Genomic DNA, 27,830 nt, shown 5'->3' on the forward strand with positions numbered 1-27,830 from the left:
CTTTAAACATTACAAATTTTATTAAATATAAAAGAAAGTGCTGCTAGAGAAAGATAATAAAAGTCACAGAGTTGGAAGAGACCATTTCATTGTCTTGAGCCCAATCTCCTGGTTAATCAAAAGTCTGGATTAGGCAACCAAAATAGATGGTTATCTAGATCTTGCTGGGACACGCCCAATGAAGGGAAGCTCATTGGCTCTCTGGGCAATTGGTTCCATTGTCAAACTCCTCTTGTTGTATGGAAGCTTCTTTCTAATGTTCAACTTGAGGAATTGTTGTTTTCATTATTGCAGAGTACTAAAATGACGATTGATATCACTGCTCCTGTGTTTGGACAATTTAGAGATTAAAAGTGGATTCTTGATTTCTATTTCCTTATTTTTTTCCAGGTTTCCTTATATTGCTAAGTAGATTTGCAGCACATCTCCAAGGCAAGAGTTAGAAACATTATGCTGCCCAATGAAAAACTAAATGTACGTCATACAATCCACTGTCTTCACTGCCTATTTGCTAAAGTTCAGAGTAGGAGATAAGCAAGATTAATCTTTCTCTTCATACAGGAAAGCAAATATGATATAGCAAGCATTACAGACATCTGGTAGTAGTATTCTCCTGTTTGGAATATAGGATGTTAAGGGCATAATTTTCTTTAAAGGAAGACAGGAAATAAGAAGCAAGAAAGACACACTATGTGATGGAAGCTCCACATCTGCTCAGAAACCCAAGTGAATAACCCTAGTGGCATTGTACTATAGAGTAACTATACTGTAACTTAACTAAAGTTAACTTTACAGTGCTATAGTTTAATGTAACTGGAGGAATGAATAAAAACAGTATTTTTGCTTTGCATATTAGTGCTCACTCAGAAAGGATGTTGATGATGCTTTCCAAAACCAAGCTGCAGACCATTCAAACAGAAATGAAGTAATTCTGATCGCAGACTCTGTAAGTTAACATTACTTTGAATATAATCCCACAGAATGAAAGCTATGATGCAGGCAGTTCCTATCTTTTTCGCACCTTCTTAGGTAGAAACAAAAACAAAAGCTCTTAGAGAAAGAGGGAATGTTTCACTTTAGTCGATGATTTAATAATATACCATAAAAATAGCTGCATTGATAAAATGTATTTTAATGGGTCAGTATGGGTTTAGGTAGGATCCCATTGATCAAAGTAGCTATGGAAAGGTCTGTCAAATAAAGAGCCTAGGAGCCTTTTAAAATTTAGTAGACATAAAATTTATAATGTGGATACATCAAAGCTCCTGATGTATTTTTCAAGAGCTTAAGAATCCAAATGTGTTTAGATCAATCAGCTGACAAGTTAGACAGACAAGTTAGACAAGTGTTGCTGAAGTTCACTCAAAGGACAGAACCCTGATTTGATGCCAGAACAGGTAACACCCCCATAGGCTGTTATAAATGTTTTACTGAGTGGCTCTAAACTCATATTTGCTCAGTTCGTATCTTTATTTGACTTTTTACAAGCTATTACCATGTATTATTACTCATTACCCATGTCTCTATAAATGAAGTAATCTTCTTAGCCTTGTGGGATTTAATACATTTGTTATCTTTTTGCCAATTCTGAATTAGTAAATACAATTTCTCATCACTTCTAGATCTTTGAAGGTTAATTCTTACTGTACTGTGAATAACCCTTATGGCCATTATTTGCCATTTTATTTGTGAAAATGGTAATGAAAAAGCCCTACATCCTGCTGAACTGCATTTTAAAATACACATTGAAGTACATTTCCTCAACTGGTTGTTTCAGTGCTATATTACTGGCAGGATAAGTTATGTAAATATTGCCCAAGTTCAGGAAAAGGACAGAGATCTGAAACTACTGCCAAGGCAGGTACCACCCTATCTAAATTACTCATATAAAGGAAAAGAACAGGGAGGCTTTGCGGTACCAGTGATAAATTCTTGCACAAATCATACATATTATTTTTTAAACACAGGGAAGACGTCATAACAAAAGCATGTGGTTTCAACACTCAGCAAAACAAGATCACAAAAGGACTTTGTTAACTTTTGGTAATCCATCTTTACTATAGAGATAAACTACGTAGAATATATAGTACATACTTTAGTATCAACAGATCTTTAAGTGTCAATAAATATAGATCTAGAAACAAGAGAGGGCTTCAGAATGCTATAATTTGGGTACTGAGTTAGAAATATTTGTATTATATGAAAAGAACTATAAGAACTATTTTATTATCAATGAATTAGTCTCACTAAATTCACTACTTCCAATTGCAAATATGTTTAATCTATAAACAGTTAAGACTGAGAGAAACCTAGATTGTAACTCCTCTCCCAAACTTCTCTGTGACGGAGAGTCTTCAAATAACACTAATAATTGTAGCCTCTGAACACATTGTATTAGCCTTTAGTAGATTAATACTTAACTAAGAACTAACCCGGTTAGCTTTTCAGAAAGAATTTAAGACCTAATTTTTCTGCAAGCCTTCAGAGTCTGAGATGTTTTATTTGTTCTCTTTTGGAGGATGAATGTGGATGTCATAATGAATGTTCTTTAGCGTCTGGATAAACTTTACTATTGGTTTTTAACTGTTAACCATAATCAGAGCAACATATAACCTAATAACTAAATGTGTGGGGAGGATTCTTGGTGCTCTCTGAGCTTGTTTACTTGCAGACAATTTCATTACCCAACTTGACAACATCAGTGTGCATAGTGTAATATTTGCTGAGAATAGCATGCCTTGCCAATGTTGGTGGGGGTGTCATTTCTGTATTATCCTTTCCATGGATTGTACAGGTAGTGTGGTCAAGTACTTTTTATAAAGTTTTATAAAGTTGTGGGGCTCTTCATTTTGTTGGAAGATGCTGTATATGTGTTCTTTTTCTGGTGTTGTTGCTATTGCAGTAGAGCACTTGGTTAGTGGGGGGTATTTTCTGATAGATTTGGGTTTTTAATTTGCCATCATTTCCTCTGCTGATGAGGATATCCAGGAAGGGTAACATGTTGTTCTTTCTGTATGATTTATTTTCCTTTGAAGATTTTGATTATCTATCTTCTCTAGTTGTTCCTTTTTTATTAGACAAAAGTGTTGTTTACACAATGAATCCATACTTATGGTTGTATATATGAAAGTGCTATAAATTCTAGGTGCTGTTCATCGCGATGATCCTATGTATGTTCCTCTGCTTTGTTGGCATACTTGTCCATCAAACTGAAAGTAGGTAATGAGGCAAAAGTTGATGAGTTTCATGAGTCTCATTTGTCTTGGGTGCTAGGTTAGGTTGAGTGTGTTGTGTAGTACTGCTCCTTTTTTTTTTTGCTACTTCTGGTTCTATGGACATGAAGAGTGTTATGCAAGTGAATGAAACCATAATTTCATCTTCTTCTATGCTTAGGTATTTTAATTTCCTGAGGCACTGTACTGGAAAATTGACAGAATATATATTTCCAGCTATAAGATCGATAAAGAACTCACAAACAGCCTGTACATATTACAAGTTGAGGTCCCTGGTAATGATATCCCTGGATAAAGGGATATATTGGGTTTATGGAGACATCCATGGAAGTAAACAACCAAACTCAGGGAACACCAAGAACTCTAGAATTCAGTCCTGAGCCACATATATTTTCTTCTATTAATTCTTTTTGGAACCTTCTACTATATGAACTGGTGTAGGAGGAGTTAAACAACTCTTTCCCTTTAGGTCAGCCCATATTTTCATAGTTGTTGCAGAACATTTATTTTTTTAATCCCTACAGAATTCAGGGAAGATTGGTAACCTTTTCTCCACCAATGTGCACACTTACACTTCTTAAGAATCATGATCCACCATAGTTCCAGATATTATAGCAATTCTTTACTTTCTGGAAAAACCATAGTAATTTTCAAATCTTATTTGTTCTCTGTAGATACAGTAATGCCACTCCTGTAAATAACAGGAGGTGGCATTGCAACGATGGCAGGTGATGGAAAGAAACAAAACAGACCAATACATTGCTGACTGCCTTCACTTCTCAATCCCGCCTCATTCAATGATGCTTTAGTATAACAGAATGTTGGGGAACTACCAGCCTGGCAAGAAAGCAGGATCAAGCAGGTAGTTAGCCTTGAGTCGTTGTGCAGCTGTAAGAAAGCTAGGACTGACTCCCACACCTAAGTGACATGGAACTTCATCTGTTTGCTCCCAAAGAAGGATAAGTAATCTGGGAAATTCTGGTACTATAAATAGAATGCAATATAGTGAAATTGAACCTTTCACATATGGATCTGATTGTTTGCGTCTGACACAGAATTGGTTTATCCTATTTTTTTAAACAAAGAAACATTACAGTTTATCTTCTAATCTAAGGAGTACTTTCTGACCCCTAGCCTGAATTTCCAGCCCTGTACTACTGCACTTATCTTCTTGACAGACTGAGTACTTGAAAACAACTGCTTAATTATCTGGATAAAATATGCATGATATTAATATCCAACTAACTATTCTAGTTCCCTGAATTCTCCCTTTCTTTCTTTTTGATAATAAAGACATTAGTATTAGCCCTCCTTCAGTTAATTGGTACTTCACTCATTTTGCAGAATTCTGAAAGACAATAATAAAGTTCAGGCAGACCGTCAGTATATTACTGTAGCCTAGCATACAGCAGATTTGATTCTGGAGATTTAACACTATTCAAAGCAAGCAGATATTTCCTGACTATGTTTCTATCAATTTCAAACTTCATCCTGTCCCTTCATTTTGTTTGTCACAATTGCTTAGTGGAACATGTGCTATCTCATTGAGAACATTAAATTAAAGTAAGAAATGAGTTGCTCTGCATTCTCTTCGTCATTCACATGAGATGGGAGCAAATAAGTAAGTAAGAAACAAAGAAACAAATAACTAAATAAGAGTTTTGCCATTTTCAGTGAATAGATTATATGTTCTTTTCTTATTTTGTTTTGAACTAACGTAACGATGTTTTTCCTGCTTGCTCATTATGAATTTCAACTTTATTAATACCTACAAATCAAGATTACTTTTACATACTCTTCCTTAATGACTTCTCTTTCTTTCCATTGATTTTATTTTTATTTTCTTTTTCATTTGTATCCCACCTTTAGTATTTTTAACAAATCACTCAAGGCAGCAAATATATCCAATATACCTTCCTCCTCCTATTTTCCCCACAATAACAATGCTATGAGGTGAGTTGGGCTGAGGGAGAGTGACTGGCCTATGGTCACCCAGCTGCCTTTCATGGCTAAGGTGAGACTTGAACTTGTGATTTCCTGCATTCTAGTCTGGTGCCTTAATCACTAAACCAAACAGACAGGTTCTGTGACCTTTTACTCTCTAGATATTCAATTAACTTTTTTTTTAATTGGTGGTGGCATAGTAGTTAGAATGCAGTATTGCAGGCTAATTCTGCTGACTGCCAATTGCCAGCAGTTCAGCAATTTGATCTCATTGGCTCAAGGCTGACTCAGCCTTCCATCCTCCCAAAGTCAGTAAAATGAGGATCCAGATTGTTGGGGGCAACACAGTATGCTGACTCTGTAAACCACTTAGAGAGGGCTGTGAAGCACCATGAAGTGATATACAAGTATAAGTGCTATTGCTATTATATAGGAACATTAGCTTTCTAGCATCCTCAAATTTTTCTCATTCGAATTGTTTGATATATTCTTTTAGTATCTTTTTAGAAGTTCTCTTCTGTTTTCCTTTTCCACTAGACTCTCCTGCCCTACAATTCATTGTTCCAAGTTTATAAAAAAATTGTGGTATTTTAAGTTACGTATTTTACTAATTTTTGGTTTCAGTTTTCCTGAAAATGATCACTTTTCCATAACGTTCTGTTACTTCCACTCTCATGACTAATTCTGCGATACGATTTATTTCCTATTAGTTAAGATCAAGTCAAGGATACTGATTATCTTGCACCTTCTTCTGAGAATTAGTGAATCAGCAAAATTCTGGGATCTCCTAGAAGGGTGGTATTTGGTAATTTGAGTCACAACTGATGTCAAGGTAGTTAAAGTCCACCAACTAAAACTGCCTGAAAGATCTTTCAGCTGTTTCTGGAAAGCATCATCCAGATTTTCTGCTTGGATGGGTAACAATAGACAATAACAAAACAGTACTGCTTTTATTCATTCCTCCAGGTTTTTTTATCCTGATGTTCTCTCTACAATATAGACTCAGATTTCAAAACATGTTTGGAAACTTTTGGCATACAATACAACCTCTCTCTTGCTCCCCACCATCTCTCTCTCTCTCTCTCTCTCACACACACACGCACACACACACAAATATCTGCCTTCTTTTACTAAGAATTCAAGCTCATTTTGCTTATTTCCTACATTTTGAACACTAGCAAATAGGAAATGAATGGCATGAATCTTACAAGCCATTACTTCTCCCACACTCCAGAACTTCAATTTCAAAGCAGATGGATTTGGTTCAGCCACAGCTGAATCCTCAGTTCTCTAAAATATAACCCATTTGATCCTGGAGATTTGAACTAATTCAAGATCAGTAGATATTCCTCCACTGTTTTTTTATTAAACATGTTCGAATCCTTTGCTTTCCATTAGTTCTTCACAATAAAATTTTCTCTTTCCTTTGCCACTGAACTATTTTTATTTTTACTTTGATATTTAAAAATCTATTTTCTTTGCTTACCATCCTTCTCCAACCTCATTATGAGCTTCAACTTTCCTAACCCCTATAATATATGCTTCCTGTATGTACTTTTCCTTAATTGCTTCCCTTCACTAAGAATTTCTAGAAGTCATATTGGTACTTATTGTCCTCCCAGCATTATAGTTACATTCCCATAATGTTTCCATTACTGCTCCTTTTTTATTTTCTTATTTTATTTATTCAACGTTCCAACAATAAAAAAAAACAGATTTCCACACTTTGCAATGATACTGTAACAGTGTTTACATTGGTTAATATCATCCATAGCTATATTAAGTTTTTTCTCATTGTAAACATTTTTATGCATATATACATATATTTACACATATGTGATAGTACTTTGTACTTTCTCATATACTGTCATTTGACACCTTTGTGTCTTCTCCTTAACCATTTGTACCAAACATCCCATACCTTGTACAGGTGAAATTCAAAAATTAGAACATCGTGCAAAAGTTCATTTATTTCAGTAATGCAACTTAAAAGATGAAACTAATATATGAGATAGACTCATTACATGCAAAGCAAGATAGTTCAAGCCGTAATGTGTCATAATTGAGATGATTATGGCTTACAGCTCATGAAAACCCCAAATCCACAATCTCAGAAAATTAGAATATTGTGAAAAGGTTCAATATTCTAGGCTCAAAGTGTCCCACTCTAATCAGCTAATTAAGCCACAACACCTGCAAAAGGTTCCTGAGCCTTTAAATGGTCTCTCAGTCTGCTTCAGTAGGTATCACAATCATGGGGAAGACTGCTGACCTGACAGTTGTGCAGAAAATCATCATCGAAACCCTCCATAAGGAGGGAAAGCCTCAAAAGGTAATTGCAAAAGAAATTGGATGTTCCCAAAGTGCTGTATCAAAGCACATTAATAGCACATTAATGTGGAAGGGGAAAGTGTGGAAGAAAAAGGTGCATATGCAGCAGGGATGACCGCAGCCTGGAGAGGACTGTCAGGAAAAGGCCATTCAAAAGTGTTGGAGACTTTCACAAGGAGTGGACTGAGGCTGAGTCAGTGCATCAAGAGCCACCACACACAGACGGATTCTGGACATGGGCTTCAAATGTTGTATTCTCTTGTCAAGCCACTCCTGAACAACCAACAACATCAGAAGCGCCTTACCTGGGCTAAAGAAAAACAGAACTGGTCTGTTGCTCAATGGTCCAAAGTCCTCTTTTCTGATGAGAGCAACTTTTGCATCTCATTTGGAAACCAAGGACCCAGAGTCTAGAGGAAGAATGGAGAGGCACACACTGCAAGATGCTTGAAGTCCAGTGTGAAGTTTCCATAGTCAGTGTTGATTTGGGAGCCATGTCATCTGCTGGCGTTGGTCCACTGTGCTTCAAGTCCAGGGTCAACGCAGCCGTCTACCAGGAGATTTTGGAGCACTTCATGCTTTCTTCCACAAATGAGCTTTATGGGGATGCTGACTTCATTTTCCAGCAGGACTTGGCACCTGCCCACACTGCCAAAAGCACCAAACCCTGGTTCAATGACTGTGGGATTACTGTGCTTGATTGGCCAGCAAACTCGATTGACCTGAACCCCATAGAGAATCTATGGGGCATTGCCAAGAGAAAGATGAGAGACATGAGACCGAACAATGCAGAAGAGCTGAAGGCCACTATTGAAGCATCCTGGTCTTCCATAACACCTCAGCAGTGCCACAGGTTGATAGCTTCCATGCCACACCGCATTGAGGCAGTAATTGCTGCAAAAGGGACCCAAACCAAGTACTGAGTACATATGCATGCTTATGCTTTCCAGAGGTCCGATATTGTTCTATGTACAATCCTTGTTTTATTAATTGCATGTAATGTTCTAATTTTCTGAGATTGTGGATTTGGGGTTTTCATGAGCTGTAATCCATCGTCACAATTATGACAAATCACAGCTTGAACTATCTTGCTTTGCATGTAATGAGTTTATGTCATATATTAGTTTCACCTTTTAAGTTGCATTACTGAAATAAATGAACTTTTGCACAATATTCTAATTTTTCGAGTTTCACCTGTATTACTCTCCTTTCTTATTTTTCAATAGCATCGTCAATCTGTCAATTTTGGCGCATTCAAATATCTTATTAATTATTGTGGTTTCTGAGGGGCTAGTAACTTGTTTCCAGTTTGGGGTGAAGGAGATTCTAGCGGCAGTTGTAATATGGAGTGTTAAGTACTCCTTTTTTAAAACCATTTTTTTTTTCAGAACATGAAGATCAAGTGAAAGAAAGTTGCTTTTCCTGTTACTCCATCCTTTGCAGGTTGAAGTAATCATCGAGAGAGATCAGGAATTTCCCGAAGGACTTTGCTTACTAAAGTTTGTCTCCCAGCAGATAATTGGAACTGGAAAGTGAGGCAAAAGGCCACAAAGGTGAGGTTGTGGACACGGAATTGTTGGAGAGGGATTAAAAATAAGAATAAAAACCAAAGCTATGTCGTTGGAGTTTTGGAGAGTCAAGTGGTCTGAATGGAAAAACTGTGGTGAGGAATAGCATCAATTGAATATCTGCAGTGTTATGTGGCAGAGTCATGTTAAAAATTGATTTACTGTATGAAGATTTTGGTCATTTCTTGGGCATTTGATGTGCTCTTTGATTTGTGTGGTAATATTGAACTTACGCGCCTTTTAAAAAAATCCACTGATCCTGCGATTCCAGAGGGAATATAATATTGATGTCATCCAAGTATTAAAATAATTAAGGCGTATTCATAGATGCATGGCAAATCAAAGATGTTGTTTTCTTTGGATAATGAACTGACCTACACTCAGCCATTAAGACATTGAAGCTTTTATGCTCAGCTGTGCAGTCCCAGTGCACCTGCAGCATTTGTGGTTTTGCTTTCTGATCAGAATTTCCCACAGTGATAGCATGTCAAAAGCAACAGCCTCTAAAATTTGTAAGCTGCATTTCACTTTTCGTATGGACTGAGTGAGTTCCTTGAGTTACCCAGAAGCTTTCAGATTTTTAAAAAAAACCTATCTAAAAATTATTTCCCAAACTTACAATTTTGAGGCCACTTTAGATGTTCAGATTCAGCTGAAAAAACATCACTTGAAATGGGATATTTTAGCCATCATCCGTGTTTTATTTTAGCTATTAGCCCTTAGCTCTAGGCAATGTTTCAAAGGGGCTACACTGATTCACTGAATTCTTGGTAGAATGACCCCATTGGAAAAGATTCATAAAATATAGTAGGGTCCATTTTGAAGCAGTGAGTTGCATCAAGCGGCTTCAAAGCAATTCATAATCTTTCAGGTTTCTTATAGATCTAATCATGTATTTTCTATATAATTTACATGGTTTGCATCATAATGTCATGATAAACATTTTGATTTTTGTCCCTCTTCCCTCCTTGCTCCCCAGATACTTCTAGTCCCAAGAAAAGGCAATGCATAGATCTGCAGTATGACTTTCTTGGCTGCAATTTTTTTATAGATTGTGTGCATGTATCCACCAGAAGTCGAACTCAAAGTTGATCCCTTAATATGATGTTTTGTTGTAGCCGTTTTCATTCTGCTGGATTCTAGATGTCTTGGGACTAACTCTGTTGGGAATGCTGAACCATAGGTTGTAAACTATTTTCTGTCATAATACAACAGAAATGAGCTTCACAGATTTATTCTCTTGGCATCCATAAACCTGCGTATCTAAGATACATTTAGAAAATAATTTTTTTACTCTTCTTCTTTCAGTTTTTCTGCTATTCTAATTAGTACTCCTAGATTATCTCTGTGTTGTGTGTCTAAAATTGCAACTTCTCCATCCTCCAGATTTCTGCATTTCCTATACTGGAAAAAGCTGCAATTTTGGCTTCTGTACCTATCATGTGCTTTCAAGATTGGAAGGCAGGCAGTGCTTAAGTTTGACATGTTAACAGTAAGTAAATCAAGGCATAGTTTAAGGGAAATCCACAGCTATGTATTGTAATACCCTTATTAGGATCAACCCAACTGACACAAAATGTGAAAATCTGATGAACTGATGATTTCATTAATTCTAATAAAAGTGCTATAGATTATGTTTTTATAATGAATCAACAAAACTACAACAGCTTTGTAATTTTTTTTTACTTCCTAACTCCTAATCATTAATTTCAGTTTCCATTTCATTTCAATGAAGAATCCATATGATCCAGTCCTTGGTTTGCCTCAATCATCCAGTTTCTTGTCATTATAATCCTTAATTATAAAGCAGGATGATTTACAAAGTACAAGAAGACAAGTTCCTGACCACAAAGTATATACAATCCAAATATCTCTGGAAAAGCAGGGATAAACACAGAAAAGGTTTACCTTTCTTTCAGCTAGGAACCAAGCTTATGAAACAGAATTGCCATCTCACCTTATTTTCCCAAGGCTTTTTATTTCTAAACTCTGAAGTGATCTCTGTATGTAGCAATAGCCATCCTAAGGCTTCATGGTTCACTTCATGGCCAGGAGAGCTTACTTAGAAGAATGGGAATTTTTCATAATTCCTGCTGTAGATGTAACTACATCCACAATCCACAAAATTGTGGGTTCATATGTTTCACACCATGAAACATATCCTAGTTATTCCACAGGTTAACTAGTTTATTGTTTGCTTATACATTAAAATTATTTGAAAGGATAGCTTTTCCTTGTTTTAACAAGTACATTTTTAATTAAATACATTCATTCCATGAATAATGTGTAATTTCCTATGGAGAGAAAGGAATACTGACCTTTTATATGCAAAGAGCGACCCCTACTTAGAGTTGTAAATCTCCCCGAGCACCACTGACTTCTTTGGAGCTATCCTAAATCACAGCAGCTCAAAATCTGCCTCTCAGTATGCCATCTGGGGCCATTCTGGCCTTTAAGGTCAGCAAAGAAAGATTAATGTTGCCCCTAAAGAACCATGTTACCAAATCTCTCAATGCTGATGGCTAAATTTCTATTGGCTTCGCTAAGGTTAGGACTGTCTTGTAAATCTATAGGTGACAACAGCAAGGTTTTTCCAAGAACCTGCGGAGGCTCTGAAGATTTGCTTCATCTGTCATGTTGCCCTTTTTCTTCTTTCCCACTCCAAAGATTTTATAAAAGGAAATTGTCCTTCTTTCCTAATTATTTCAGTATGTTAGAACATGAAAGCTTTACACAGCTATTTTGGGGCCAACTTGGCCAGCTTTCAAAAAAAGCAAAAACTGTTGGGGGACAAACTGGGTGGAAATAGGGATTTTAAAAAATCAACCCAAGTACAGAAACTATTTGTATTAAAGTTGCTGGATGCTCCACCTGCCTGCCACTGTTATTTTACATTCCAGTTATTTGGGCTAGCTTCTGTGAATTATCTCCCTCTTGTACAATTTTGTCTTTCTAAGAAACCTCTTGCCCCAAATTATGTGACATCCTTAGGCAAACTTTTAGGTTTTTCTTCTAGGCAAGCAGGACATGTGTGGAATTTTGAGAAGTCTCACAAAATAGGTGTGGAATTGGTGAGGCAACACCCAGTAATTCTGACTGAATTAAATTATCCTGGACCAGGCTGATTACATTCCCAGAGTACATTCCCTGGTGAACGTCATCTCAGTGCCAATGACTGAAATCTTTGAGAAATCCTGCTGCACAAGGGCAAGAAAATTAGAGAACAGCCAATATTATTTCAATATTTTAAAATGAGAAAAAAAGGAAACTTAGGAAACGAAAAACCATTAAGCTTGACATGAATACTTGAAAAATCCTAGCAAAGAAAATTAAGAAGGTACTTAGAAGTGAATAGTGATTACCAGAAACCAATATGAATTTGTTAAGAACAGGTTGTACAGTAAGACAAATCTTATTGCTTTCTTGGAAAATGTGCTTCAATTAGAGGACAATGCTCTAGTTAAGGGTCTTCAAACTTGATAGTTTTAAGACTTGTGGACTTACACCCAGAATTCCTCCTCCAGTCATGTTAGCTCAGGAATTCTGGGAGTTGAAGTCCATAAGTCTTAAACTTGCCAAATTTGAAGACCCTTGCTCTAGTTGTTGTGTACTCAGACTAAGACTATTGATAAAGTGGACCATAGCTTTCTTTTTGACAAATTGGAATAATATGGGATGGATACAGGGGTGGGATTCAAATTTCTTAACAACCAGTTCTGCGGGCGTGACTAGGTGGGCATGGCCATGTGACTGGGTGGGTGTGGTTTCTTTTTTTCCTTTTTTACAGCAAACCTCCCCATTTTTTTGACTCCTGGGCCTCAGGAAAGCCTCCTGGGCAAAGCAGTAAGGCAGCAATGGGGATCCCGGCACAGCTGATCATCGGAATAGCTGATCATCAGAAGGGGGTAAAAATGAATACCTTAAGGAGTGACTGGGTGGGGAGAACACAATCAGCAATGTTGCACATTTGTGATAAGTACTGACTGGTGGAGAGGGCCAGCCAGGGGCACGATTTGCCGGTTCTCCAAACTGCGCAGAATCATAACTGGTTCTCCAATGGATTCAGTGTTGACTGAACAACCATAACCAATGCAAAATCCATAATGGGCCTTATGTGCACATGGAGTGTATACAGTGGGAACCTCAGCGTGTTTTCAAAGTTGCAAATGAGTCTCTGAATTTACGGAGATTGTTCTTTAATAATAAAGCAAAGTAGAATCACTTTTTTAAAGACTTGTGTAATAGTCTAATGCAGTGGTAGTCAACCTGGTCCCTACTGCCCACTAGTGGGCGTGCCCAGCTTTCATGGTGGGCGGTAGGGGTTTTGTCCCCTACTTTTATAAATCACCATTACTGTGGAACCGGTGGGCGGTTAGAGAAAACTTTACTACTAACAGAGATACAAAAGTGGGTGATAGGTAAAAAAGGTTGACTACCCCTGGTCTAATGTAATGAGTGGTAGAGAAGGATTGCGTTTCTTGGTCTTGTGCAAGCTGAAACATTTGTTTTGATCATTTTCAAAGCATGACCAATATTATCTGATGTATAATGATTAACTATCAATTTACACATTTTGTCAGGGTGATATGCTGTTGAGGATGGTTATGTTCCAATACAGCTGGAGAATGCCAGGATGGGGAAACTAATTTTATACACTATGGCTTCCAAAACTGGCTGGTTCACAGACCGATAAATTTTAAGTGACTATTATGAAAACAACTATTGGCGGATTTCCTCATTATCAATGAAGACTGCTGTCTATTTTATGGTGCACTGAAAGGCTATGAGAAAGACATTCAAAGTATACCTTCTCTAAGGTATATTTAGATGTATTGGCTCTAAATTGAAAACAACTGACAAGCTGGAATTCTTCTAGCATCACTCCTTTAGTCTTAATCTTGTTAAAGAGAACTCTGTGAGCATTGTGCTTGAGGAAAAAAATCACCTTCATTTCAGGAAACTGCCAAAGACCTGACCCTGTTTGAGTTTATTAACTTGGAGACTTGGAGGAATGAGTGCATTTTCTTTCTTTACAGTTACCCATTTAATGTTATGGACTAAGTCTCATGTAACCATCTTGGCTTAAGAAAACACGATTTATTAATAAAAACAAATGTGCCTGTATATTTCCCATTCTTTCCCATTGGGTTTGTGCTGCCATAATTTGATTACACAATAGTTACCTGTTATATTATACTCATTATATATAGACATTATATATACACCAAGATATGAAATTACCCAATCTTATCAGTCACTACATTGTTCTTAAAAGAACTGTACTTCATTATCTTATGGACTAAGGGGGGGCAAAGAGCTCTGAAAATTAAAAAATCCACCAAAGATTGCTCATAACTTTATGATATGTCAGCAATAGTATTTTAACCCATTCATTCCTTCATAGGAAAAAGTTCCCCAAATTGCCACTTGATCAATTTCATCTCAAACATTTGGGCTTACTGGGAACAATTTTATTTATTTTTATTTAAGGAATGTAGATAATCATTTTATAGGATATCACATAAAGTGGCCTCCTAGCTACTTAAAAATTGATCCTGCCAAATAAGAATAAAATCTTATTATACCTCGTCATTACCTGAGGTACCCTAATAAGCAAATCACTTTAATTTTATTACTACTTATTTATCTTACAAATGGTCTGCTACATTTGCTTGGTATTACTTCGCAAGATAGGTAATGTTATTAACTGTTTAAAATTACTATTAGTAGTAATTTAACCATTTAAAATTGCTACTACTAGACAAGACTCTTTCATCTTGACCTTGATATTCCATAACTCTTTCAAGGAAGTTCCAGTTATCTTCTCGATCCAGGGCCCGTTATATTATGTCTTGTCTTTCCTGCATTTTCATGAACTCTGTCAAGCACTGTTGCTTTTTATTGTGCATCATCCACTCGTAACACATTGCTTGCTGATCCTCATCTCAAGGGAACAGACGGCTTTTGTTTTTACAGGACTAATTGATTTTTCTTTCAGTCCATGGTACTTTGGGTAATCATGTCCGAATCCAAATGTGAACTCATTTATTTTAGTTTGCTTGTTCTTTCTCAGTGTGTATTTTTTTTAGATACAACTGGGAAAAACATTGTTTTAACTATTCCATTCTTTGTTGTCACAGAATTATCTTTACATTTCATTATCTTGTCTAAGTTTTCAATGTGTTCCTCTCTAGGATTAACACCCTTTCTTTTCCAGCAAACTGTCCATCTTTATCTGCTGTTGAGCTCAAGAAAATAAAACTATCGCTTCTTCAACTGCGAGTTTGCTAAGCATGTTGCCTAACATTACCTTTGTCCCCTTAATATTTCACATTAACCAAGTTTTTTCACTGAATATATAAATCATGTTTTAATCTCCAATTCTGATTCCAGCTGTTAACTCTTCAGCATTGTTGTACTTAAAATATATTTGCTGCATATATTAGAGATATGGGATAACATACAGCTTCTCTCACTCCCTTCTGTTTTGAACCATAGATTTTCCACAGTTACCGCATTATCTTTTTATTTACTGTAAATATTTCTCAGAGGAGAAATTAAGTGTTCTCGCAAATCCATTTTTAATACCATCCATATTCCAGCATGATAAAATCCCTTACTGAAATCACTAAAACAATTGTAAGCTTCTTTCTTGAATTCTGTTCATGTGCCCATTCACCTTTTCTAAACCCCATCTGTTTATTTGGTTTTTCTTGCCACATATATAGCTCTATTCTTTTTTCCCTATACCTTAAATCAGTGGTCCCCAACCTTTTTTGTGCCACGGCCCGGTACCGGCATCACAAAATGATCCGCGGCCCGGTACCGGCATCAGCACGCATGACAAGGCAAGGCAAGCCGAGCGACCGGCCAGCCAGCCGTCCCCCGCTTCTCCCCGCCACCTTCAACTCCTCCTTTGTACCTTTGTTGATGGGCTTTGCTTCGGGACGGCTTCAGGACGGTCACTCAGCTCGCCTTGCCTTGGGTGCTGAAAGAATCCTTGCGCCTTAGTTTCGTTTGAAGCCCCCCCTTCCATGAAACTAAGGCGCGAGGATTCCTTCAGGACCCAAACGCCGCTTTCCAACCGGAAAAGCTCACCCGGAAGCACTTTCTCATCAAACAAGATGGCGGCACCCAGCAAACCGGCGGCCCGGTAGGAAATGTTCCATGGACCGGTACCGGTCCGCGGCCCAGTGGTTGAGGACCCCTGCCTTAAATAACCTAATTTGGTAATTGGCCTATTCTTTTCATCCCTTTCTTTACTATAGCAATATATACTGACATTTTCCCACGTCTAGGACACATAGTATTGTCCCTGGTAGGACACTAACTTGCTTCCCTCCTACAGCTTTAAACAGCCCAATTTTATTTCCAGCTGGAGATTTCGCATTTGACTGTTCCAAAAGTGCATTTTCAAAAGGCAACTGGATTTTGTTTTCCCTTGAAAGCATTTTGCTTCTTGTCTAAGAAGCTTCTTAAGTTCTCAGCTTCTTGTGGATGAGAAGCGAAATGTCTTCAAGGAAAAATAAAGTCCTGTTGCCTTTTGACAACCATGACCTGGATGATTGAGAATCCCTACTGACATTCCAGTTTGATTGTTGTACATCTCTTGCACCTCAGAAATTATTTGCACATACTAGACCACATTTAACATGCAAATGTTCCTGAAATTTCTTGGATTGTTTTAAAGTATTTAATTTTCAATTGACATTCCTGGGACTTCTTTTTGATCTATCTTCTCTGATGCTAAAATCCATGTTCACTCTTCATCTTTCCCAGGCTATCATAACAGCTTGTTCTGAAATCCAGTTGAATCTTTTTAATTGGGAGATAAAAATGGTTTGGGTTTCACAATGTCTCATCTCTTTCCCTTGTAATGCAGGTTCCCTTTTATGCAAGTTAAACACACCAAATCTATTCCTTGTATTGATCTTATATTTGGACTGTGAACTGTTCCTCGTGGCCATGTCAACAAACATTCCCACAATCCTTCAATCAGCAGAAAACTATGCTGGCAATAATTTGTGCTGCCCCAGAGACCAAGAATTATTCTGCCTCATCAATGAGGTTGGTGACTAATATAGACATTACAGTTTTAATACTAAATGACTTAAGAGCGGGTCCTTGGGCAGTTGCCCTGATTGCATTTCCGTTCCCACCCAGTGGCAACTGCTGCTGGGAAAAACAACCATCAATCACTGTCCTTAACATGTGGTAGAGGTTCAACTCTCTGTTCATTTGCGCAGGTGCTGCTTCTCAAAGCCACACTACTTCAGACTACAGCTGCACAACATTCAATGCACATGCAATTTTTGCCTGAAGCAATTAGGTGGGACATCTACGCTATTTTTCAGGAAGCACGGGAGTAGAAATCTTTACCTTCTCCCCATTTGGGCTGCTGGTATAACTACATACAGCATCTCTCTCTCTCTTTCTTTTGCCAAGACTGTTTCTCTAGAGTACTTAAAGAGATTCTGCTTTTTAAATTAATTAATTTATATGGCCACTCATCTCACATACTGTACATGACTCCAGGCAGCAACCAGAAACAAAACAGAACAGAAACACAACCAATAATTAAAAACATAAATAATGTAACAGAGCACAATCAAATACTTCCCAGTCAATATAACTAAAACAGTGAGCTTAACCACACTATCAGGACCCCAGGCTTGATGGCAAAGCAAGTTTTTAGTGCCTTGCAAAAGGCCATCAGGGCTGGGGGAAATGTAATCAGAGAGGGAGACTGACATTCCAAAGGAGAGGCGCCATGGCCCAAAAGGCTGTCCTCCAGGGCATTGCTAGATGGTACTCCTTAGTGGACAGGTTCTGGAGCATACCTCACTTGCCAGATCTAACAGTACAGATAGATGCAATTGGGGATTATTATTCCCTGAATAATCCATAACCATGAACAGTTTTAAAAGCAAGCACCAGTGCCTTGAATTGCATAGCCAATGCAGCTCATGGAGCAAAAGTGCCACCAATGCCACCCATAACTGCCCACATTGCTGCATGTTGCAGTGCAGAGTTGTAGCCTCTGAATACTCTTCAAGGGCAGTCCCATGTAAAAGGTATTGCAGTAATACAAATGGGCTGTATCATCAGTGATAACATTTAGCTACCTTGTCTTCTGTTGATCTCTTTTAATGGCATTTGATATTTCCAAGCATCAGTGTCTTCTCTAATACTTGCTTTCACCTTGTGTCTAACGTCATTATTTCTAGTGGGTTAACCTAATGATTAACCTAATCCTACGTAGCTTTTTCTCTGGTAATATCACACTACTAGCTAGAGCATACAAAACATTTGCTAGATCAATACTTGAATACAGCTCATCAGTCTGGAACCCACATTACGTATCTGATATTAACACAGTTGAGAAAGTCCAGAAATATTTCACAAGAAGAGTTCTCCACTCCTCTACTCATTGTAGAATACCTTATGCCATCAGACTTGAAATTCTAGACCTAGAAAACCTTGAATTACGCCGTCTTCGGTCTGATCTAAGTATGGTATATAAAATCATACATTGCAGTGTCCTACCTGTCAATGAATACTTCAGCTTCAACCATAACACCACAAGAGCACACAATAGATACAAACTCAAGGTTAACCGCACCAAACTTGATTGCAGGAAATACAACTTCAGCAAGAGTGGTCAATGTCTGGAATACTCTACCTGACTCTGTGGTTTCTTCCCCAAACCCCAAAAACTTTAACCTTAGACTGTCTACTATTGACCTTTCCTAAGAGGTCTGTAGGGGGCGTGCATAAGTGCACCAATGTGCCTACCATCCCTGTCCTATTGTTTCTTTTATTTTTCTTATATGTACCCATTTCATGTATTCATAACTATGTATATACTTATACCTATTATCTTGTAAGCGATTAACAAATCAAAATAAATAAATTAAAAAATAATAATTTCCAACCATCAGTGTCTTCTCTAATGATACTTGCTTTCACCTTGTGTCTAACATCATTATTTCTAGTGAGTAGTCTGGTTTTACTTCTGGCACTGAATGATTTATTTCTTCTTGTGGTCTAAGGTATTCTCAGCCATTTTCTCTGGCATTATAATTTAAAGGCATTTTTTTTTCTTCATTTGGCTTTCCCGATTATCCTTACTTTAAACAAAGATAATCCGGGCCCTTTTCTATTTTGTAAGATGAAAAATGATGAGGTAGGCATTTCCATCACTGGACAAATTAATCAGTCTTTCAGAAATCAGACTATCTGGTTGCATCTTAGCAGATTTACTTATAAGTAAGCATCAATGAATTCTGAACACTGTACTGTTCTTCTAAGAATTTGTTTTCAAAGTTAAGAGAATTTTTACATTTTTAATGATATAGTGAAAATGCCCTCTGGTGGCCAAAGCAAAAAAAAGTATATCAGCATCATAAAAAGGAGAAAAACTCTGTTCTGAGTCCAACTCTTTTGTTGTGTGTTTATTGTAAGTTTTGAGTCCAACTCTGACTTCAACTCTATTGTTGTGGTTATTGTAAGTCTATTGATGCAGCCTATAATTGTATTTGCTTTTTTTTTGCAGACTTGTCACAATCCCAGTATAAGTTTAGTTTGTGATTAACTAATTCCAACAACGGAAATAACAACCAATATTAAAGTGATAGATATCTTCTGCCTTTTAGGATCAACTATCAGCAGTAAAGGAACAAGCAGTCAAGAGATATGCCACAGACCAGCACTTGGTAAGAGCATTCATGAATGCCTTGGAAAAGATTCAAATGCCAAGATGTCTATACCTACAAAGATCAGAAACATGCAAGTCCTTATATTCCCTGTGACACTCTATGGAAGTGAAAGTTGGGCTTGGAAGAAGCAGGACAGGAAGAGTATTGATAGCTTTGAACTTTGTTGTTAGAAAACACTCTGAAAAAGCCAAGAAAACAAACCAATGAATCATAGAACAAATCCAGAGTCCTCTGTGAGACACAAATGACCAGGCTCAAATTATACTTTGGACACATTCTGTGTAGAACCAAATCTCTGAAAAAGCCTCTGGTGCTGGAAAAAGTAGAAGAAAACAAACAGACGATGGCCAGCAGTAAAGCGGATGGACTCCGTTACAATGTCAATGGATACACCACTGAAAGACCTGCTTAGATATACATAGAACATCATGGAGAAAATCTATCAGGTCACTAGGAGTCAAAAGTGATTTGATGGGTCACAATCAATCAATCACTCCAGACCAAATAACCTTCAACCTAGAGCTGTGTGCTGAATCCTTTAAGACAGGAGTCCCCAACTCCCAGTCTGCAGACTGGGACTGGTCAGCAGCCCATTGGGAATCGGTCCGCACAAGCAGCAGGCAACCATCCAAAACTTCATTTGCATATGTGCAGGATTAAGTTGTGCATGTGAAACCCTCCCCTCCACCCTGCCGCCATCACCAGTCTGTAAAGCCAAAAAGGTTGGGGACTGCAGCTCTAAGATATTTTTGCTAGGACTTTTGCCAGCAGAAATCAGACAGGCTGTTAGAATGTGATCTGTCTGATTAGAATTGTTGCACATTTGTTCCTTTGTTAAATGATGTAGAAGAATTCAAATGCAGAATGTTCCCAAACAAATGTTGGAGTTTTGCTTCCAAAGTCACTTATTATGATAATTAATGCTAGCAAGAAACAAGCCTACCTACTGTTCGTTGTCTTCTTATAAAAGAATTCTTCTAAAAACATTTGCGACAGCTGGCAGATATTATCCAAACTATAGCGTAGTCATTCTAGGAAGCATTGGGGAAAGCATGAAACTTATTTTACAAAGAACCTGGCGTTGAAGTAGGCATGCTTGGTTTTTGAGAAGTTAAAGTTAGATGTGATCCCTTGAACTCCATGTTTACTGTAAAACAATAACTACTACTCTTCAATCTGGCCAGGCATTTTTTTCATTGGACTTAAAAGAGCCTCTCTTCCCTCCAAAAGACTTGCACTAGAAAACAGCTTCAGGAAAGCAGTGCAATAGAGCAGGTTTTCTTTTTTCTTTTCTTTTCTTTTTTTGGGGTGGGGGGAGGGGGAGAGGGATAATCTAGACATGAGTTGTATCAGTCTCAGAGTTTGCAACAAAGAAGGGGCAGCTGTTGAAGCCTGAATATCAGGAAAATGAGATGAGTTGCTGACAGGGAAGCACAAAATCTTGGACAAAATACAAAGTCAGTGTAACATTTAGGTTTTCCCATTGCTGCTAAAGTTTTCCACTTCTTGAATGTGTTCCTTTATGAAATACATAATTAACAAACTCTTATAGTTACCATCTCATGCTTAGGGAATAATAACCAAATAATGCTGCCTCAAACTATGTTTCATACATTTCTTTTCTTGCATCTCCCTATTTTTTCCCTATATCTTTCCCACTGCAAAGATATTTTTTTCTCACAGCTTTAACTGTGATTCACAGAAGCATCATCTCCTTCCTTAGCTACTACAGCCTAGTCATTAGTTACTACATTCTGGATATTCTACAATTGTGTTCCAGATATCTTATGTCAGGATAATTTCACATTGGCTTTTACCTCCTGTACAATCACATTTTTGTTTGATTCCAGAAGTGCTCACTTTCTTCATAGCCATGAAGCAATTGTGTTCATAATCATCCTTGCCCTTTATTTATTTATATCCCATCAGTATTGTTTTTACAAATAAGTCAAGATGGTGGACATATCCAACACACACTCCTATTTTCTCCATAACAACAAACACCTTTGGTGTGAGTTGAGCTAAGAGTGTGTGACTGGTCCAAGGTCACCCAGCTGGCTTTCATGGCTAAGATGGCACTAGAACTCACAGTCTCCCACTTTCTAGCCTTGTGCCTTAACCACTAGACCAAACTTGTCTTATCTCAGCTGTCATGTATTGCTTAAAATGTTTTTAGGGAGTCTTTGAAGTACAATGTACCGAAAGACAAAATCTTTATCTATCTCCCTGCTTTCCATCTTTACTTTCAAGTAAAGTATTCTCAGCTTTCTGAAATAACTTTAGAGCTTAGGAAACTCATATTTTGCATATTCACCAAAGTTGCTGTTAAATTGGGAATTATTAACTTCCAAAATGCTTCCTTGACTGGTTTGTCTTTATGAGACATATCTTCAAAACCCTTCTCTTTGAACGGTTTCTCAGTGCTCCTCTGTTCACAAGTCCTGTCAATCACTTCAGAAGTTAGTGTAAATTACTGTACATGTAATGTTAGAAGTACCTTCTAGGGTAATTCTAACATTACATGTACAGTATTATGTACGGACCATCTAAAATCAGGATTTGTTGCTTACTTCAAATAATTTTTGTTTTATTTAATACATACCACTGTATTTTAATGAGACTTTGAAAGTTACCTTCAATAGGTCCAGAACGGAACAGTAAGATATATATTTTAAGGAAAAGGATAAAACACAGAATTTAGGAAGCAGCAGCTGCTTAAACTGACCCCCTTTTTTCTTGCTTTTTAAACTCTCTTTACCATAGGCTGGCAAGTTATGGGGAAGAGGAGAAATAAGTGTGCTTGCTTTTCACAGCAATATTTTCACAGCTGATATTTGATCTATGTATATCAAATACAAATTTGCACGGAAAATTCATGATCTTTGTTAACAAACTCTGCCACTCCAAATTTTCAATGTGACACAGCATAATGAGCATTTTTTTAATCATTGTGTTGCTCTACAATTAAAATAAGGAATTTAACCATCAGGCTTGCAAACATTGATGCCCTGTGGAAATGTAAGAAAATCCAGGAATTATTCCAACATCTGGAAAGGGAAATTGAGTAGCTATTAACATAAGTGTATTTCAGAAAGTGATCTTTTGTCTCTTGGTCATTTTTTCTCTCTCTCTCTCTCTTTTCTTTTGTCTTTTCAGTTCCTGCTGAATGTGAGATCTTGGGAAGATGCACTTTCACACTATTAGCAATCTCCAAAGGGACCCTAGCAGCCAATTAGGGAGGCCAGTGGAAGAAAAGGACAAAAGAACCAAATGCAAAAATCAATATCAATATGAACTATCTGTGCCCTCCTGGCCTAAGACTTGCAACCCAGAGACTTCATTTCTTAAGGGATTAGGATACACTTACGAGAACCTCTCCGGTAAAATAAAGACGGGGAGGTCTAAGGAAGGCTTTTTGAATTTAATGAGCAATGTGATCTTTTCAACAGGAAGATTTTCCCCGATTACTTCCTCGATACACAACTAACTCAAGAGTTACCATGTTTCTTCCATAATGTTTGGTCCATGGCATGTAGACAAGGAAAAGAAAACAGACAAAACCAACCCCATTACTTGCCCCTTCCGGATTTCCTGCCTAGTTCCAAAAGCCGTAAACAATATACTTGGCTAAGGTTACCCTGCCAATCAGCTTGAATTATTGACTTCTGCTGCAAACTATTTACTATGGTTCTTGGTGGATGGCTGGAGACAAACCAAAGCTCTTCTGGGGGTAAATGAAAAATGCAGGTTGTCACTTAGAGTGAATGCTCTTCAGGTTATTGTTGCAAAAGGCTATTCATCTTTGATTCCACAATGCTATCGATAATTTGTACTTTGCACGTCTTGTCTAGACCTCCTGCGTAGTCTCCATACACCTGAAAAGTCAAGAGGTCCATTCAGGTGCAGTTAGTTAACAACTTCAAATTTTAAAAACAGCAAGAGCGGTTGTTCTTTTTCGGACACATACCAAAACAATGAAGGTTGCTGCCTCATTCTCTGGAAATGCTTTTCATTAATAGGCTTTTAGCTGACTTGAAATAATGCTCTATAAACATTACTGCAGAAGCCGGCAATGTCACTATTCAGAAAAATACAGAGGAAGATTCACCCATTATTTATAGTGATGTATTTACAGATTAAGAAGATACACAGATCAGCAATTTGGGGAGTGTGCTAATTAAATCAACAAAATCTGAATTTCTGTTAGCTAACTAATAGAAAAGCTGCTGTATGTACTTATGTACAGGGAACACGTAAGCTGTGTTGAAACTGTATGAGTTGCTTCAACAAACTGTTCCCCTTTTTCATGTTGACATTTTGACTTCATGTTGTGAACCATAGTAGACTTTAAATAGATACATTCCATGACTGTAATAAATTGGACCAAACTATGTAATATGTTTATTGTTATACGGGTAATCCTAGACTTACAACAGTTCATTTAGTGACTGTTTGAAGTTAGAAAGACTCTGAAAAAAAGCGACTTATGACTGATTCTCATACTTACCATCATGGTCACGAGATCAAAATGAGGACCCTTGGCAAATGACTCATATTTGTGACAGTTGCAGTATCCTAGGGCCACCTTTGCAACCTTCTGACAAGCAGAGTCAAGGGGGAAGCCAGATTCACTTAACAACCGTGTTACTAACTTGACAGCTGCAGTGATTCATTTAACAAATATGGCAAGGAAGGTCATAAAATGGGCCAAAACTCACTTAACAAATCTCTCAGCTAGCAAGAGAAATGTGGGGCTCAATTAGGGTAAGTGGAGGACTACCTGTATTTGAACAGGCAGATCCTGTATTCCAAATACTGATCCAACACAACTTCAGATATTTATGGACAGCAGTAGGTATTTAAAACTGAACTTGTTAGATTACACAATACTATATAATTAAAGCCATTTTTGCAATACTTAACAAGGAATAGTTATGGGAAACCACTTGATCATTTTTATTTTTCTGTTCTTTTCATTATGTGTAATTTAATAAAAATAGAAGTGTTTTTTGTGAAGATTTTTTTATTTTGTTTGTTACTTTTTTTAAAATACCTTGATTTAAAAGGTAATGTTGAAAACTGCATTAGAAGATTGTTGGTGAACAATAGAAAAATCTAGACACCTAAGGAATTACCCTACTCTTGTAGTTAACTGCTTCTTCTAGGAAAGTAACTTGCCAAACCTGTTATTGCTCAAACTTTCCTGTGATGCACAGTTATTGCATATGTGGGTAGACAGGCAGTATGCACATCCTCTGACTGCTCTCAAAGTCAAGCTCCAAGAATTTTGGTTAGCCTTGATAAGTAGCCATTTTCTGTACTCACTCTTCCTTCTTTCAAATCCTCTAACCGACACAAAGAACTCAAGGGAAGAGAGAGGTTGGCTTCTGTTTTGCAGACTTTCCAAAGCAGTGAAAAATTATCTTGCCAATTTCAAGTTTCTGCAGATCCTTGTGTAAAATGAGTGAATGACCCAGCCTGTCCCCTTTCCTAACTTCAAAAAGATAGGAAAAAGCATGGGTGGTGTTTTTTTTTTTAACTTCACAATGAAACTTGTAGAATCATTAAAGAATAAAAAATAAAACACACACACATTCTATGATCCTTGCTTACCTTTTTCCTCTCGACCCCAAATTATCTGAACATCTTTACAAGTTTTTTGTTTTGCTGCTCTTTCTCCCAACATACCTAAAAAAAAATTTCTAAATGAAATTAGTAATTGGGATGAAACAATGTTTGGTACTGTATGAACAGGCTCCTCCTAACCCAAACAAAGATATATTACCAATTTTAACTGAAATCTTAACTTGTTCTGATGTAAAACTTATCAGTGACCAGACCACTCAACAGTTCATAAGCTTCTTTCTCTGCCTGGAAATTTCTATTAGTAGCAGATTTTGCTTTGTAAATCAATGAGTGATTATCATTCAGTACTGTTCTATGTCTTGAGAAAATTGGAAAAAAATGACTCTGGATGGTATTATTACACAGATATTATTTCTACTACTTATCTGTTGGATATAACCTCTGGCTATAAAATGTGTTTTTACTGTTTTCCATAAAATGTTTCAAACTTCAGTTGTATTGTTCTAACCATGCTAAAAAAAATACCTTCACAGAAAACTTTAACCTATGGAATAAGTAATTCATATTTTGCAAACTATTGCAGACTATGATTGTTTAGTTGCTGGAACTTGCAGCTGATGTCAAAATTAATCAATCCTTACTTCTTTAAGCCACAAGAAGTTTTTTGTGGTTTTTAAAAAAAAATGAAATTTCATTGCTACATGAAACAGGAATGAAAAGAATTGAGTAGCTCAATTTTTGCCTCTCCAAAGGATCAAAAACAATAGCTGCCTTTAGTATTAGATCACTGATTGGGAACTTTTGCCTTATATGCAACAGGATATTCTGATACTACAGGATACTCTTCTGCCTCAAATTTGAACTTCAGTTGCAATATACCAAAACCTATGAACAAATTTTGCTGTGACTTCTAAAAATGATCCTTGGTGGTATTAACAAATCATGAAGTATCTTTGTTCTCAGGTATAATCAGAAGTTTAATAAAGCATTCTAACAGAACCGCATACAGTTTCATTGTGGCAGGATTTGGTCTGTGGATCAAAGACTCCTTGCACTGAACCAACTAATTAAAATTAACATCTTCAGATATAATTGAATGTAGAAACAGGATATACAGTTAATTAACTGATCCATTAACATATTGTTTGCTAGCTAATCTTGTCTAGTTCCAGATATATCTGCTCCGACTGCTTTGTTGTAGTTTTGTGAAACAGATTCAATATCTTAATGCAGCGAGAGGGGAAATAACATTTAAGGTCACCACAAGTATTTAGGAACTTTTCAAGCATGCAAGACATGCTTAATCACTGAAGCACAACAAGTTTGAGAGCTTTTTTACCAGCTTCATTACAAAATTAAATATGTTATCTGAGAAGTGCTTTCCTTTTGGCACTAGGGATTCAACAGAAAATTATGTAAAAGAAAATGTAAGCATCTGAGATATACTAAATGGCATACAACAGCATCAATTTTTATACTATTTTTTTCAATAGAATGGGTTCTCAAACTCAAATTGTTACAAGGGACACATAGAGTTTAACTCATTAGCCAAAAGGCAGAACCTATGTATACATGGATAAAAAGTCTTTAGTGGATTAACAATAAACAGTACCACAGTGTAGTATTAAGTACAACTTATTTTAAAAAAACTTTATTGTGAAATGCAATAATGTAAAATCATAGCTGCCAATTCTTTAGCTGGTATTAGCCTTCATTTAGATCGAGTTCTTCCTAAGAACCAATGATGTTGTAAAGCAGGGGTGCTTAGATTTGGCCCACGGGGCTGCCCTGGAAACAGCAAAGGACTGGCCCGCAGTGCCTCTGCCAGCAAAAACGGAACTTGGGAGGGCCACATGCAGCCATTCCAGGCTTTGTTTTTGACCATGACAGCCTCCTACAGCCTCTGCCAGTGAAAACAGAGCCGGGGAGCTCTGTTTTCACTGGCAGGGGGCTGCAGGAGGCCATCACAGCCAAAAATGGGGCCTAGGAGCCAATTTTCACTGGCGGAGCGCTCAGGTCACCACAGGTGCCCCTGACACGAGTGATGTTATGATGGCCACACACCCTGACCATGCCCCTACACCCCGAGGTCAAACACAACTTTGATGCGGCCCTCAATGAAATCGAGTTTGACACCCCTGTTGTAAAGTATCAGTGCAGTATACACATAGATCCAAGCAGTGTGCTTTTGTTATTATTTTGTCATTTCACTTGGCCACTTGCCTGAAATTTGACAGGATTTATCCTCCTCAAGGATTTATGCCTCCTCAAAGGAGACAATTATACCAGAATATATTTTTCAAATTTTTGAGACAAAAATTATCTTCACAACTCTCTGACAATTAAAATCATATTTTGTCTTCCATTGGCACATGCCATTATGAAAGGCTACAATTATTGCTAATATAGCTGAATTTCGGAAGTTAGCTAAAAATTGATTAAAGAAATAT

The 27,830-nt window shown here is 37.2% G+C and overlaps 1 long non-coding RNA gene across 1 annotated transcript; it reads left to right on the top strand.

Moving 5' to 3' along the window:
• The first annotated feature begins 10,415 nt into the window (after positions 1 to 10,415).
• Positions 10,416 to 24,635, top strand: LOC148127566 (uncharacterized). The gene is made up of 3 exons (XR_015740959.1): positions 10,416 to 10,568; positions 19,732 to 19,791; positions 22,951 to 24,635. It is a non-coding gene; the product is annotated as an uncharacterized LOC148127566 (long non-coding RNA).
• Positions 24,636 to 27,830: the final 3,195 nt, after the last annotated feature.

Source organism: Pseudonaja textilis, chromosome 1 (assembly GCF_049901715.1).
Source record: "Pseudonaja textilis isolate UNSWEBS1 chromosome 1, rPseTex1.2, whole genome shotgun sequence".
In the NCBI taxonomy this organism is placed as follows: Eukaryota; Metazoa; Chordata; class Lepidosauria; order Squamata; family Elapidae; genus Pseudonaja; species Pseudonaja textilis.